Source organism: Molossus molossus, unplaced genomic scaffold (genome assembly GCF_014108415.1).
Source record: "Molossus molossus isolate mMolMol1 unplaced genomic scaffold, mMolMol1.p scaffold_m16_p_6, whole genome shotgun sequence".
NCBI classification, from domain to species: Eukaryota; Metazoa; Chordata; class Mammalia; order Chiroptera; family Molossidae; genus Molossus; species Molossus molossus.
In genome coordinates this window covers 28,467,500-28,480,697 of record NW_023425399.1, presented here as the reverse complement: position 1 = coordinate 28,480,697, position 13,198 = coordinate 28,467,500, and the positions used below count along the sequence as shown (strand labels likewise).

Below are 13,198 nucleotides of genomic sequence, written 5' to 3'. Positions count from 1 at the left end.
GGGAGAGAGAGAAACATCGACGTGAAGGGACACATCGAGTGGCTGCCACCCGCACGACCAACCAGGGCCGGGGACAAACTGCAACCGAAGTACGTGCCCTTAGCGGGAACCGAACCCGGGTCTCTCCGGACCACAGGCTGACGCTCTAACCGCTGAGCCAAACCGGCCAGGGCGGAATGTGAAAGTCTTAAGAAAGTCATAAGGATGAGCTATCAAACATGCAGAACAAAGGTGAGTAGTAAAATGAGAAGAAAATTTCAAAATTCTCAACAGCTGCTGATTGCTTTCCTCTCCAGCATTCTTGCAAAAAGAAAATACAGGCATACCTCAGAGATAACTGTGGGTTCGGTTCCAGACCACCACAATAAAGCAAATATCTCAGTGAAGCAAGGTATACCTGTACCTGCCTCCTGCACCTTGGGCTTCCAGGAGCTGAGCTCCCTGCCAAGGTGGTTTCTGCTCCAACCAAAGACAGCCAGATGCATTAATCAAAAAAGAAATTACTCACCATCTTAATGACAAATGCAATACTAATGGCCAATCTTCACACTGTGAATAGGCTGGCTGATGTCTCTACCCAACTCTGTCTTAGCTGAGGGTTGAGGTCAATGAACAAAATACACTTTAACACCTAGTTATCTGATTTTTTTTTTTTTAAATCTGGCTCTGTGTGGTGTGGCTCAGTTGGTTGAGTGTCGTCCCATGCACCAAGAGGTCACCAGCTCAATTCCCAGTCAGGGCACATGCCCAGGTTGAGGGCTCGGTCCCCAGTAGGGGCATGCAGGAGGCAGTCGATAGATGTTTCGCTCTCATCCACGTTATTCTCTCTCTCCCTCTCCCTTCCTAAAATCAATAAAAACATTTTTTTTTTTAAATCCGCTAATCCATAGTAAAATTTCTTAAAAACCAAAAGTCAGCTGTTTCATCAACAACAACAAAAATTGGCTTTCTTTTACGTGTTTGGGGTAGCAAATCTTCTACCCAAAGATTATTGTGCCCTTCTGCAACAAGGACACTTTAACAGGACATTGTCCAAATTTTCCTTTGTCAAAAAACAAAGTTCAGGTGAGTACATTTTAAAGATCTAATTGGCTCTATTCAGTGATTTATGAATCAAGTGATATCTAGCAGACAGAAAGAAGCTCGAAGGAGCTGTGCAAAATGAAAGAACTCTATAGGTAGAAGGGATGGGAACAAGGAAGTTATGCTAGGCAAAAAAAAGCAGACAGATTACTGCAAGGTCACCTTCCTTTAGGGGATGGCAGGAACTATCAGGCAAATTACCTAACTAGTGCTGATCAAGTGATTCCTGGCTGACTAGTTTAAGATTCTATTTCTCGGAAAGCAAAAACCGTCAAGTCTCAGTTTGGTGATGTGAAGCTTAGCATAAGTGATGCATTTGGGACCTGTTGTCTTATTTCTAACATCTTGAATCTCCATTGCTCTTCCACCTGCAAAAGCCATAGGAGTTAATGAATGAAGAGGCTGTCTGCCCCAATGTGGACCTTGTGCTTTAGTGCTCAGGTTCAAATCCTACAATTTATCCTTCCTTACTATCAGGCCACTGGCCATCAGCATATCTGCCTCTCCAAGCTGTCTCTCACTCAGAGAACTCCATCAAGGAAGGAGAACTTAGAAGGCCAAGGCTCTTAGAATTAGGTCTAAGCTACAAATGAACAGAGCCAGAAGAGTTCACAAGTTCACAGCTGGGAGGGTCCTCAGGCCAGTGCCCCATTAGGACTTGTTAGGGTAGATTGGGACATCGGCCTCAACTGTTCTCAGAGCATTTGCTCCTAGACGTCCTGCCTAGAAGCAATGGCCTCACAACCAGAAAGACTTAAGGATGACAGGGGAACCCAGCACGAAGGCCCTGCAGGTTCGTACTCTGGAGCCTGGAGCCTGAGGGAGACATGGGTGGGAAGAAATCTATCCACAGGTTTCTACAGGCAGGGAAGGAAATGCAAGTCAGCAAATTGCTTTACTGCACAGTGAGGGTGGAAGCTGGGCACACCTAGTCCAAGCCATCTGTGCCCCTGCAGAGTTTCACTCTAGAGAGGGAGGCACAAGGGATAAATGCCATAAAAGCCTCCAAACCACACAATCTCCGGAGCAATGAACAAATGTACGCAACTCATATTCACAAAAACACAAACAAAAAACATTCTCGGTACTTAAGAATGGTAATATCAGAATTCAATAAAGCTACATTAATAATGAGAATCAATCCTGTAAACACAAGATGGAGTGAAAAACTAGACAAAAAACACAAGATACTGCATGTAACTTTCCAATGAAGCAAGACACTCTTCATCTCAAGGAAGAGAATGTCTTAGGCATGAGGAAAGGGGGAACCAGTGCTAGCTGTGTGATTATGGGAAGAAATCATGTCACCTCTGGGCCTTGGTTTTTTTCATCTATAAAACTCTTCCGGTCAAGATGGCAGCATAGTTAAACGCGGTACTCACCTCCTCCCACAACCACATCAAAATTACAGCTAAACTACAGAACAAACATCCTTCAGAACAGCCTGAAATCGAGCTGAATGGAAGTCCTACAATTACAAAATTAAAGAAGAAGCCACATGAAGATTTCAATCAAGATTCAATTACAACAGAAGGGTGTAAAGTCCATATGAGGGGTGTACCTCAAGGGCCCAGCTGGGTGACCAGGGAGGCTGTGCTACTGGACCCTGCAGGACACCTACTACAACAAGCCACCCTAGGAAGCCTAGGAGATGTAACACCTCTACCTAATACACAGAAACGAACACAGGGAGGCAGCCAAAATGAGGAAACAAACATGACCCAAATGAAAGAACAGAACAAAACTCCAGGAAAAGAACTAAACGCAATGGAGATAAGCAATCTAACAGATGCAGAGTTCAAAACACTGCTATAAAGACACTCAATGAACTTAGTGAGAATTTCAAGGACATTCATGAGAATCAAACCCACAAGGAACTTAGAGAGGACCTCAAGAGCATAATAAAGGACCAGTCAGAACTGAAGGATGCACTAACAAATAAATTTACAGGGAATCAAAAGTAGAGCAGATGAAGCCAAAAAGCAAACCATCAATTTGGAATATAAGGAAACAAAAAACATCCAATCAGCCAGGCCGGTGTGGCTCAGTGGTTGAGCATCAACCCATGCACCAAGAGGTCGCCGGTTCAATTCCTGGGCAGGGCACATGCCCAGGTTTTGGGCCAAATCCCCAGTGGGGAGCATGCAGGAGGTGGCCAATCGATGTTCTCTCATTGATGTTTCTGTCTCTCTCTCTCCCTCTCACTTCCTCTCTCTCTCAAATCAATAAAGAAAAAAAATTAAAAACTAAAACACCCAATCAGAACAGCAAAAAGAAAAAAAGAATCCAGCCCTGGCTGGTTTGGCTCAGCAGTTGGGGCATCAGCCTGCAGACCAAAGAGCTGTGGGTTTGATTCTAGTCAAGAGCACATACCTCGGTTGCAGTTCAGTCCCCAGCCCTAGTCGGGATTGTGCAAGAGGCAGCCAGTCTATGTGTCCGTCTCATATTGATGTTTCTTTCTCTCTCTCTCCCCGCCCTCTCCCACCCTATCTGAAGATAAATGGAAAAATATCCTCTGGTGAGGATTTAAAGAGAGAGAGAGAGAGAGAGAGAGAGAGAGAAATCTAACATGGATGTAAAGACAGGATTCTTCAAAAAGACAACAGAATCCAAAAAAATGAGGATAGTATAAAGAGCCTATGGGACAACTTCAAGCATACCAACATTCGCATCATGGGAATGCCAGAAGGAGAGAGAGGGCAAGAAATTGAAAAGCTATTTGAAAAAATAATGACAGAAAATTTCCCTAACTTGGAGAAGAAAACAGACATACAAGTCCAGGAAGCACAGAGAGTCCCAAACAAGATGAATCCACAGAGGTCCATACCAAGACACATCATAATCAAAATGCAAAAGGTTAAAGACAAAGAGAAAACATTAAAAGCATCAAGAGAAAAGCTGTTACTTACCTACAAGGGAGTTCCCATAAGGCTGTCAGCTGATTTCTCAAAAGAAACTTTGCAGGCCAGAAGGGAGTGGCAAGAAATATTTAAAGTGATGAAAAGCAAGGACCTACAACCAAGATTACTCTATCCTGCAAAGTTATCATTTAGAATAGATGGCCATATCAAGAATTTCCTAGACAAGAAAAAGCTAAAGGAGTTTATCATCACCAAACCAGTATTATATGAAAGTTGATGGGTCTTCTTGAAGAAGATAAAAAATATGAACAGCAAAATGGTAATAAATACCTATCAACAATTGAATCTACAACAAAATGAGCAAGCAGAACAGAAACAGACTCATAGATGCAAAGAACTTTTTGTCGGTTGCCAGATGGAAGGGGTGTTGAGTGAAAAAGGTGAAGGGATTAAGTACAAATTGGCCCTGGATGATTTTGCTCAGTGGTTAAGCGTTGGCCTGCAGACAAATGCATCACGGGTTCCATTCCAGTCAAGGGCACATATCTAGGTTGTAGTTAGTCCCCGGCCCTGGTCAGGGTCATGCAGGAGGCAACCAGTCGATGTGGCTCTATCACATTGATGTTTTTCTCTGTCTCTCTCCCTCCCTGTCACTCTATCTGATGATAGGTAGAAAAATATCCTTGGATGAGGAATAAAAAGTACAAATTGGTTGTTAGATTGATGAACCTCAAAGGGAAAGAGGGAGGTGAGGCAGGAAGAGAGAAATCAATGAACTTACATGCATGTATGAATAACCAATAGACACAGACAATAGTGTGGGGAAGGCAGTAGAGGGGTAGGAGTGGGGAGGAAGGGGTCAAGGGGGGGAAAAGAGGAGGGACAACTGTAATACATTCAACAATAAAGGTAAGTTTAAAAAATAAAAATAGCCCTGGCCGCTTTGGTTCAACGGTTAGAGCATTGGCCTGCGGTCCAGAGACACCCGGTTCAGTTCCCACTAAGGGCATGTACCTTGGTTGCAGTTTGTCCCTGGCCCTGGTTGGGTTGTGAGGGTGGCAGCCACTCGATGTGTCCCTTTCACTTCAATGTTTCTCTCTCTCTCTTCCTCTCTCTCTCCCTCCCGCTCTATCTGAAGATAAATGCAAAAAATGTCCTCGAGTGAGGATTAAAAAATTAATTAATTAAATAAAAATAAAAAATTTTAAAAGAGAAACAAATCCCATCTCAAGGGTACTGGATAGCTAAAACAAGGCAAGGTGGCCCGGCAGGTGTGGCTCAGAGGGTTGAGCATCATACCATGAACTGAGAGGTCCCAGTTCAATTCCAGGTCAGGGCATATGCCTGGGTTGCAGGCTTGATCCCCAGTGGGAGGCATGCAGGAGGCAGCACATTGATGTTTCTCTCTCACATTGATGTTTCTTTCTCTCTCTCCAGTCCTCTGTCTCTGAAAAATCAATAAAAACATATTGGGGGGGGGGGGGACAAGTAAGGATGTATGTTTCGAGCTGTGGGTCGAGACCTACTCGTTCTTGAAATCAATTCAGTAGATGACAACTGGCAAAAAATAGAATAGCATATGATGCCAGAAATCAGGCTAGTGGCAGCTACCCCTGAGAGGGGAACTGATTAGAAGAAATCACTAGGGAGCCTTTCAGACACTGGTAATGTTTTGTCTGATGTGGGACAGGCTTCAGAGATGTGCTTATTTTATGAAGAGTCATCCCACTGTAGAATTAGGATAGGGACACATTTCTGTATGTATATTATACCTCAATAAAACTTTACTTAAAAAATAGAACAAGGCTGGAGTAAAGACAGCCTCTTTAATAAATGGTGGTGGGAAAATTGGACAGCTACATGCAAAAAAATGAAACTAGACCATCAACTTACACCCTACACAAAAATAAACTCAAAATGGATAAAAGACTTAAATGTGACCTATGAATCCATAAAAATTCTAGACAAAAATGTAGGCATCAAAATTTCGGACTTGATACGCAGCAGAATTTTCACTGATACATCACCTAAGGCAACAGAAACAAAGGAAAGAATGAACACATGGGACTACATCAAACTAAAAAGCTTCTGCACAGCAAAAGAAACAATCATTAAAATGGAAAGGCAACCCACTGTATGGGAGAACATCATTGCCAATGATATATCAGATAAGGGGTTAATTTCCATTATATATGGAGTGCTCATACAACTCAACAAAAGGAAGACAAAGAACCCAATTAAAAAATGGGCAGAGGAGCTGAATAGACACCTCTCCAAACAGTCCATACAAATGGCCAAAAGACATATGAAGAAATGCTCAACATTATTAATCATCAGAGAGATGCAAATTAAAACAACAATGAGGTATCACCTCACACCTGTCAGAATGGCCGCCATCAACAACTCATCAAACAACAAGTGTGGCGAGGGTGTGGAGAAAAGGGGACTCTAGTACACTGCTGGTGGCAATGCAGACTGGTGCAGCCACTATGGAAAACAATATGGTGTTACATCAAAAAATTAAAAATTGAACTTCCATTTGACACAGTAATCCCGCTTCTAGGAATATACCCGAAGAACCCTGAAACACTAATCAGGAAGAATATATGCACCCCCATGTTCATAGCAGCACTATTTACAATAGCTAAGATCTGGAAACAGTCCAAGTGTCCATCAGTAGACAAATGGATAAAAAAGCAGTGGTACATATACACAATGGAGTAGTATGCAGCTGTAAGAAAGAAAGATCTCTTATCCTTTGAGATGACATGGAGGGACCTGGAAAGTATTATCCTAAGTGAAAGAAGCCAAGCAGAAAAAGACAAATACCACATGATCTCACTTATAATACGGAATATAATGAACATAACAGTCTGAGGAATACGGTAGACCCAGAAACATGGAAGTAGGGCACAGACTGACATCCCTCAGAAGAGGGGGTGGAGGGGAGGTGGGAAGAGATAAACCACAGAACTTATATGCATGTATGCATAACCAATGGACATGGACAACAAAGCTGGGGACAGGGTGAGGGGGATGGGGAGGGGGGTGCCAATGGGGTAAAAAAGAAGAAATATCTGTAACCAAAAAAATAATAAAAAATAAAAAAATAATAATAATCAAAAGAAAACAAAATAGAACAAGGCCCTGGCTAGTGTTGCTCAGTGGTTAGAGCGTCAGCCCGCAGACCAGAGAGACCCAGGTTTGATTCCCGCTAAGGGCACATACCTAGGTTGCAGTTTGTCCCTGGCCCCGGTTGGGGTCGTGTGGGTGGCAACCACTCAATGTGTCTCTCTCACGTCGATGTTTCTCTCTCTCTCTTCCTCCCTCCTGCTTTATCTCAAAACGAAAAAAAAATAGAACAAGAAATCAAATAGACAGAAAACTTTTGAATATACCACAGATAGTAAAACTACTGCTTCATGAAACTTGCTACAAAGTGATTTATATATGCAATCTTGTATCAGGACACACTGTAAAATGTATTTATGCCTATGAATCAAGGTCCAAAAACGCCTGAAAGGCCCTGAGGCAATGCAGAGAACTATGTTGTAGACTAAGTCACCATACAAAGGTTGGTTGTTGTGGGAGTGGGGGCAGGAAAAGAGGGGAGACATGGCATTTTTGATCTTTTAGAGATGAAAAACTAAAACATAAAAACAACATCTGTGTGGGACAAAGGCATTCTAAATGGCATGCTTCTCCATTACCCTATTTATGTCTGAGCCTCACTCACACCTACGTTTCCTCATTTAAAAGCCTTTTTCTTCCTCTCCATATTCCTGAGGATGAGGGAGAAAATCAATCAATAAATCAAAACTTCTGCCTGAATACTCTTACTCCAGTTCAAAGAAACTAATAATGAAACGAATTTCCAAACTAGTGATGAAACTAAAGACAAACAGGAAATGCTGTCTTTAAACCAAAAACCACAGCACAGCAGCAATTAAAAGGCTACAGTCTGTGACCAAAAAGAAAAAAATCCTCAAAGTTATCAAAAAACAGGTGGGGTTTGGAGATGAAAGATTAAGAAGAAAGAGTCACAGTTCAATAGTCTCATCACTCCCCTACTCCCAGAGTTAGATTTCAGCACAGAGAAAGAAGTTAAACAAATATGTGCTGAAATCAAGGTCACCAGTGATGTACATATTTTTATCTTTTTCATTTTCTTATTTTTTCTTTTCTTTTCCTCTTTTCTCTCACATGTTTCTTTCTAATGAACTGACCATAACATTTCCTAAGTTCTGAAAGGGCCAACAGACCACAGAAAGACATTTCTTTAGACTCCTGCTTGAAACCAGCAGCTTCAGCAAACTGCTGGCCTTGACTCAGGGCCAACGCTGATGTGTATTTTTTTTTTTTTTTTATCCTCACCCGAGGATATTTTTCCATTTTTTTGTACAGATAGAGTGGAAGGGAGAGAGAGGAAGAGAGAGAGAGAGAGAGAGAGAGAGAAATATCGACGTGAAGGGACATATCGAGTGGCTGCCACCCACATGACCAACCAGGGCCGGGGACCAACTGCAACCGAGGTATGTGCCCTTAGCGGGAACCGAACCCGGGTCTCTCTATACCGCAGGCCGACGCTCTAACTGCTGAGCCAAACCGGCCAGGGCTGATGTGTATTTTAAAAGAGCATTTATTGTGCCCTGGCTGGTTTGGCTCAGCAGTCAGAGAATCAGCCTATAGATCGAAGGGTCACAGGCTTGATTCCCAGTCAAGGGCACGTACCTGGGATGCAGGTTCAGTCCCCAGACCCAGGTCCTGCAGGAGGCAACCAATCCATGTGTCTCTCAATGTTTCTCTCTCTCCCTCCCTCCCTCCCTCTAAAAATCAATGGAAAGATATCCTCAAGTGAGGATTAACAAAAATAAATAAATAAAAGAACATTTATTGCATTTTATTTATTTATTTTAATCCTCACCCGAGGATAATTTTCAATTTATCTTTAGGTGGGAGGGAGGGAGAGTGAGAGAGAGAAACATCGATGTGAGAGGGACTCATCGGCTGGCTGCCTCCCACACGACCCCAACCAGAGCTGGGAAAGAACGGCAACCAAGGTACGTGCCCTTGACTGGAATCGAACCCGCAACTCATTGGTCCAAGGGCTAAAGCTCTAACAACTGAACCAAACCAGTCAGGGCCATTTATTGCATCTTAAATTTTAGTAAGTTTAATTTTGAATTTAGTAAATGTAGTTACTTTAATACATTTTAGTAAGTTTTAATTGTGAAAAAAAATTTTAATTTTACTTATTTTATCTACTAACCTACATGGGAATAGTCATTTTTATGAATTTAAGTTTTTACTTGACATTCTGTAGTGTGTCCAAACTTTGTGCATCTGAACCACTCAATTTTATTTACTTTTTAATTTCATACAGTCTTTTTAACAGAAACACTTTTTTTTGTAATCCTCACTTGAGGATATGTTTTCTTAAAGATTTTTAGAGAGAGAAAAGAAGAGGGAAGCAGGGGGAGAGAGAAAGACTTCGATCGGTTGCCTCCAGTACATGCCCCAACCTGGGACTGAACCCACAACCCTTTGGGGCACTGGACACCACTCTATCCAACAGAGTCACCCAGCCAGAGCTTTAACATAAACACTTTTAAACAAAATACTGCAGTTGATACTAAGCACATCATGTTAACGGAGCATGGTACTTCAATAACTTCAATACTAAAAGTAAATACTGTCATGCCAATATTTTCTTTTTGCTCCTCACACTAGTCACTAAGCTCAACAAATTCCTCCTGAAACCAGAGGCCGTGTTCTCACTGCCCAGCCAGGTGCTAATCTTCACAGCTGCCTTAGCACCACTCAACCCCTTGACAACCTCATGTGCTGGGAACAGCCAAGACGGACGGTGACCAGGAGTTCATGACCACATCGGCACAAGAGCTATGCCTTCGTCTGCCTCCTTTGTTCCCCCAGGACAGTCAGTTTTGCCACTCTGCCAGGAAATCCCCATGACAGATCAACATGCCTTTACTGAATTGTGTGGAAGCTACTGAAATCCAGGAGCCCAGCTCCAGAGAATGCACCTGCTGAAGAGAGCAAGAGACAGCACCTGACCAGCATTTGGACAGCCAATTTCCACAGAAGCCTGCAGAAAGGAAGGAGATCAAGAAATGGAGGCAGAGGGTACCACAGAGGAGCTGGGGCTAAGCTGGACCTCAGGGTGTAAAGGCTTCATGCAGCACAGGCCTCACGTGGCTGCAGGGCCTGCGCTGAGGTGCCCTTCCCCCAGCTTGCAGAATGAGGTAAGGGCTGCCCCACCCCCCATGCTGGCTAACTCTGAGATGATCACAAGTCCTCCAGTGTCAGGGGCTCTCTGGCCAAACCATGGAAGCAATATGACTAAAAGACCAAGAGGCCAGGAAGGTGGAATGACTATGGCAAGAAAGCATGGAACTCAGATTCAGCTCACCTGGGTTCCAATTCTAACTTGAATTTCAGGCCTTTTTGCTCATCCCTAAAATAGGAGCCAATACTTCTGATAATCCAGCAAGCCCTCTTCTAGAAATGTATACAAGTGGCTAGCTCGTCACTGCATGGCCAGGCCTTGTAATAACATCACCACCCTGCTGAGCAGCTCCCCTGCCCCAGGCTATCCTATAGGCTATCAGAGCAGCATATCTGTGAAAAATGGGTAATAATTTTTTTAAATCCTTTAAGACCAATATCATAGTTAGATCTCTCAACTTCTTTAACCATTACAAAACTCTTAAAAATCAATTAGAAAAAAAAAATCAATTAGAAAGATGTGATCATGCCAATGGTAATATTAGCAAAAGAGAAAGACAATTTGCCAAATACAAACAACATATTTATTTATTTTGTTGTTGTTAATCCTACCCAAGGATATTTTTCCATTGATTTTCAGATAGAATGGAAGGGAGGGAAAGGAGAGAAAGGAGAGGGAGAGAGGGAGGGAGGGAGAGAGGGAGGGAAGAAGAGAGAGAGGGAGGGAGGAGGGAAGGAGAGAGAAACATCAATGTGAGAGAGACACATCAATTGGTTGCCTCCCAAACGACCCTGACTAGGGCCAGGGATCAAACCTGCAACGCAGGCATATGCCCTTGACTGGAAATCGAACCCACGACACTTTGGTCCGCAGGCCGATGCTCAAACCTCTGAGCCAAACCAGCCAGGGCACATGTGTATTTACTTAATTATACAAAAATCAGTGACATAAAAAATAAAATCACCATGAGAAACCATTTTTCTTACATCAGATTGAATGAGTAGGTGAAAAGAATATTCACTGTGGACCCGGGTTGGAGGAAACTAGTACACTCATATAGCACTCACGGGATGTAAATTAGCACCACCTTTCTGAAAGGTCATTTGGAAATATGTATTAAGAGCCTTTCAATGGTTCACATCTCCTTTGATCTAGTTATTCCATGTCTAGAAAATACCCTAAATGCGTATCTAGAGAAACATAATTTCTATGAGGATGTTCCTTACAGCATTATTTATAAAAAGAAATAGCCTATATGTGCAACAATAGAAAATTCTGCCATGATCTATTTAACAAAGATAGGGAGAAATACCAAGCAGCCATTTTATTTATTTATTTTTAAATATGTTTTCATCGATTTTTGAGAGATAGAAACATGTATTTGAGAGAGCTACATCAATCAGCTGCCTCCTGCATGCCCCCTAGCAGGGATCGAGCCTGCAACCCGAGCATGTGTCCCAACCGGGAATCGAACCAAGACCTCACAGTCCATGGACGACGCTCAATCCACTGAGCCACACTGGCCAGGCCAAAGCAGCCATTTTAAAACCTTAGAAATCAGATTAGTAGGGCATGATGAAAATGTTAATAGCAATTATATTCTGGTAGTGAAATTAGGATACTTTCATGCCACCTTCATAGTTTTCACAAAACAAGTATTGCTTCCACAATTTTAAAAAGTACAAAACGAATATATCTAAGCCCCTTGCTCCTTCCTCTGTGTGGAAACTGTTGTATATAGGCTTAATATGACATCAAATCCACTTGTTTATGACAATGACAAAGACAAAAAAAAGTTGTTTTGATATAAGAATGCAAGAATGTCGTCATTCTACATCTGTTGTCATTGGTAAGCAGCCCGCAGCCCCTCTGGGGGCTTTTCTATAAGAAGGTATGGAGAAGCAACTATGGTAGCGGGGTATTTAGAAAATAAACACTGACAGTGTGTGAGCACCCTCTGAGTTTTGGTTTGGGCAAGGTGACTCTTCCTAACCTCACTCTCTGCGGAGGCTTGGGGCATTCACTGCTCTCCAGTGGGGCACTGCAGGAAGACAGTGGTGATAAACCTCACAGCTGACCCTGTGGAAGAGATGAGTCCGCCAGCCAACACTGGCATCTTCGCTCCAAATCAACTCTCAGCTGGACCCTGGCTCTTCTACATATTTTAACTGGTATAAAAAGGTACACCTCATATTAAATTTGGACTTGATTCCTCTCACCTCCCCTTACCTGGAACAATAGTGGGATTAATCTTTCATTTGTTTGGAGTATGTGATTTCTTTATTTTACTTATTAAGAGATGTTATCCTATATGCTACTGGATTGTGAAATTGTAATTCCCACAGCAAACCTGTGCTAAATAAGTTGCAGGCAAAGACAACTCAGTCTCTGAGTATCACTTTTGCTGCCTCCCAAAAACAAAACAAAAACCTTTACTGGCTTCCCCCTTAACTCTCTGGCATGGCCCTCACGGCCTTCCCATCGCATTTGGGGACCCCTGATTCATTCTCTGTCCATCCTTTCAGGAACACTTCTGCTCCTCCAGTTCAAATGTCCACCCCCCGAAAAGCCCCTTCCTCCACCCCTGCCCAGGCAGTACTACAGACCCCAGAATAACGAGCGAGCCCTGGAGTCACACAGGTGAATACATACAGCAATATGACAGTCTCCAAAGCAACCAGAGGAACCAGCCCCCAAAGCCAGCTTCGTGACCACATTACTTACACTGGCACTCCTTTTTTGTTGGACTTCACTTAACTGTGCTTCACAGATGCGTTTTACAAATTGAAGGCAAGACCTTCCACCAGCAAAAAGATCACAACTCACTTTATTGCAATACTTGCTTTATTGCAATGGTCTGGAACCAACACACAGTATCTCTGAGGTATGCCTGTACTATGCTCATCAAAGTTAAGAGAGATGTATTGGGACAATGCTCTAACCAACTGAGCTACCTGGCCAGAGAAATGGGAGCTCATTTTAGTGTTTTGGGTATTTTATGACCAAT

General features: G+C 42.8%; 2 protein-coding genes and 1 non-coding gene across 3 annotated transcripts in view; 1 reads left to right on the top strand and 2 right to left on the bottom strand.

Moving 5' to 3' along the window:
- The window catches only part of PCNA (proliferating cell nuclear antigen), a 61,658-nt gene that overhangs the window by 3,579 nt on the left and 44,881 nt on the right, over positions 1 to 13,198 (top strand). The gene's annotated exons all lie outside the window — the stretch shown is intronic.
- Positions 1 to 13,198, bottom strand: part of CDS2 (CDP-diacylglycerol synthase 2) — a 63,503-nt gene that overhangs the window by 24,820 nt on the left and 25,485 nt on the right. The gene's annotated exons all lie outside the window — the stretch shown is intronic.
- On the bottom strand, positions 8,146 to 8,282 carry LOC118619465. Its single transcript, XR_004957239.1, has one exon. It is a non-coding gene; the product is annotated as a small nucleolar RNA SNORA2/SNORA34 family (small nucleolar RNA).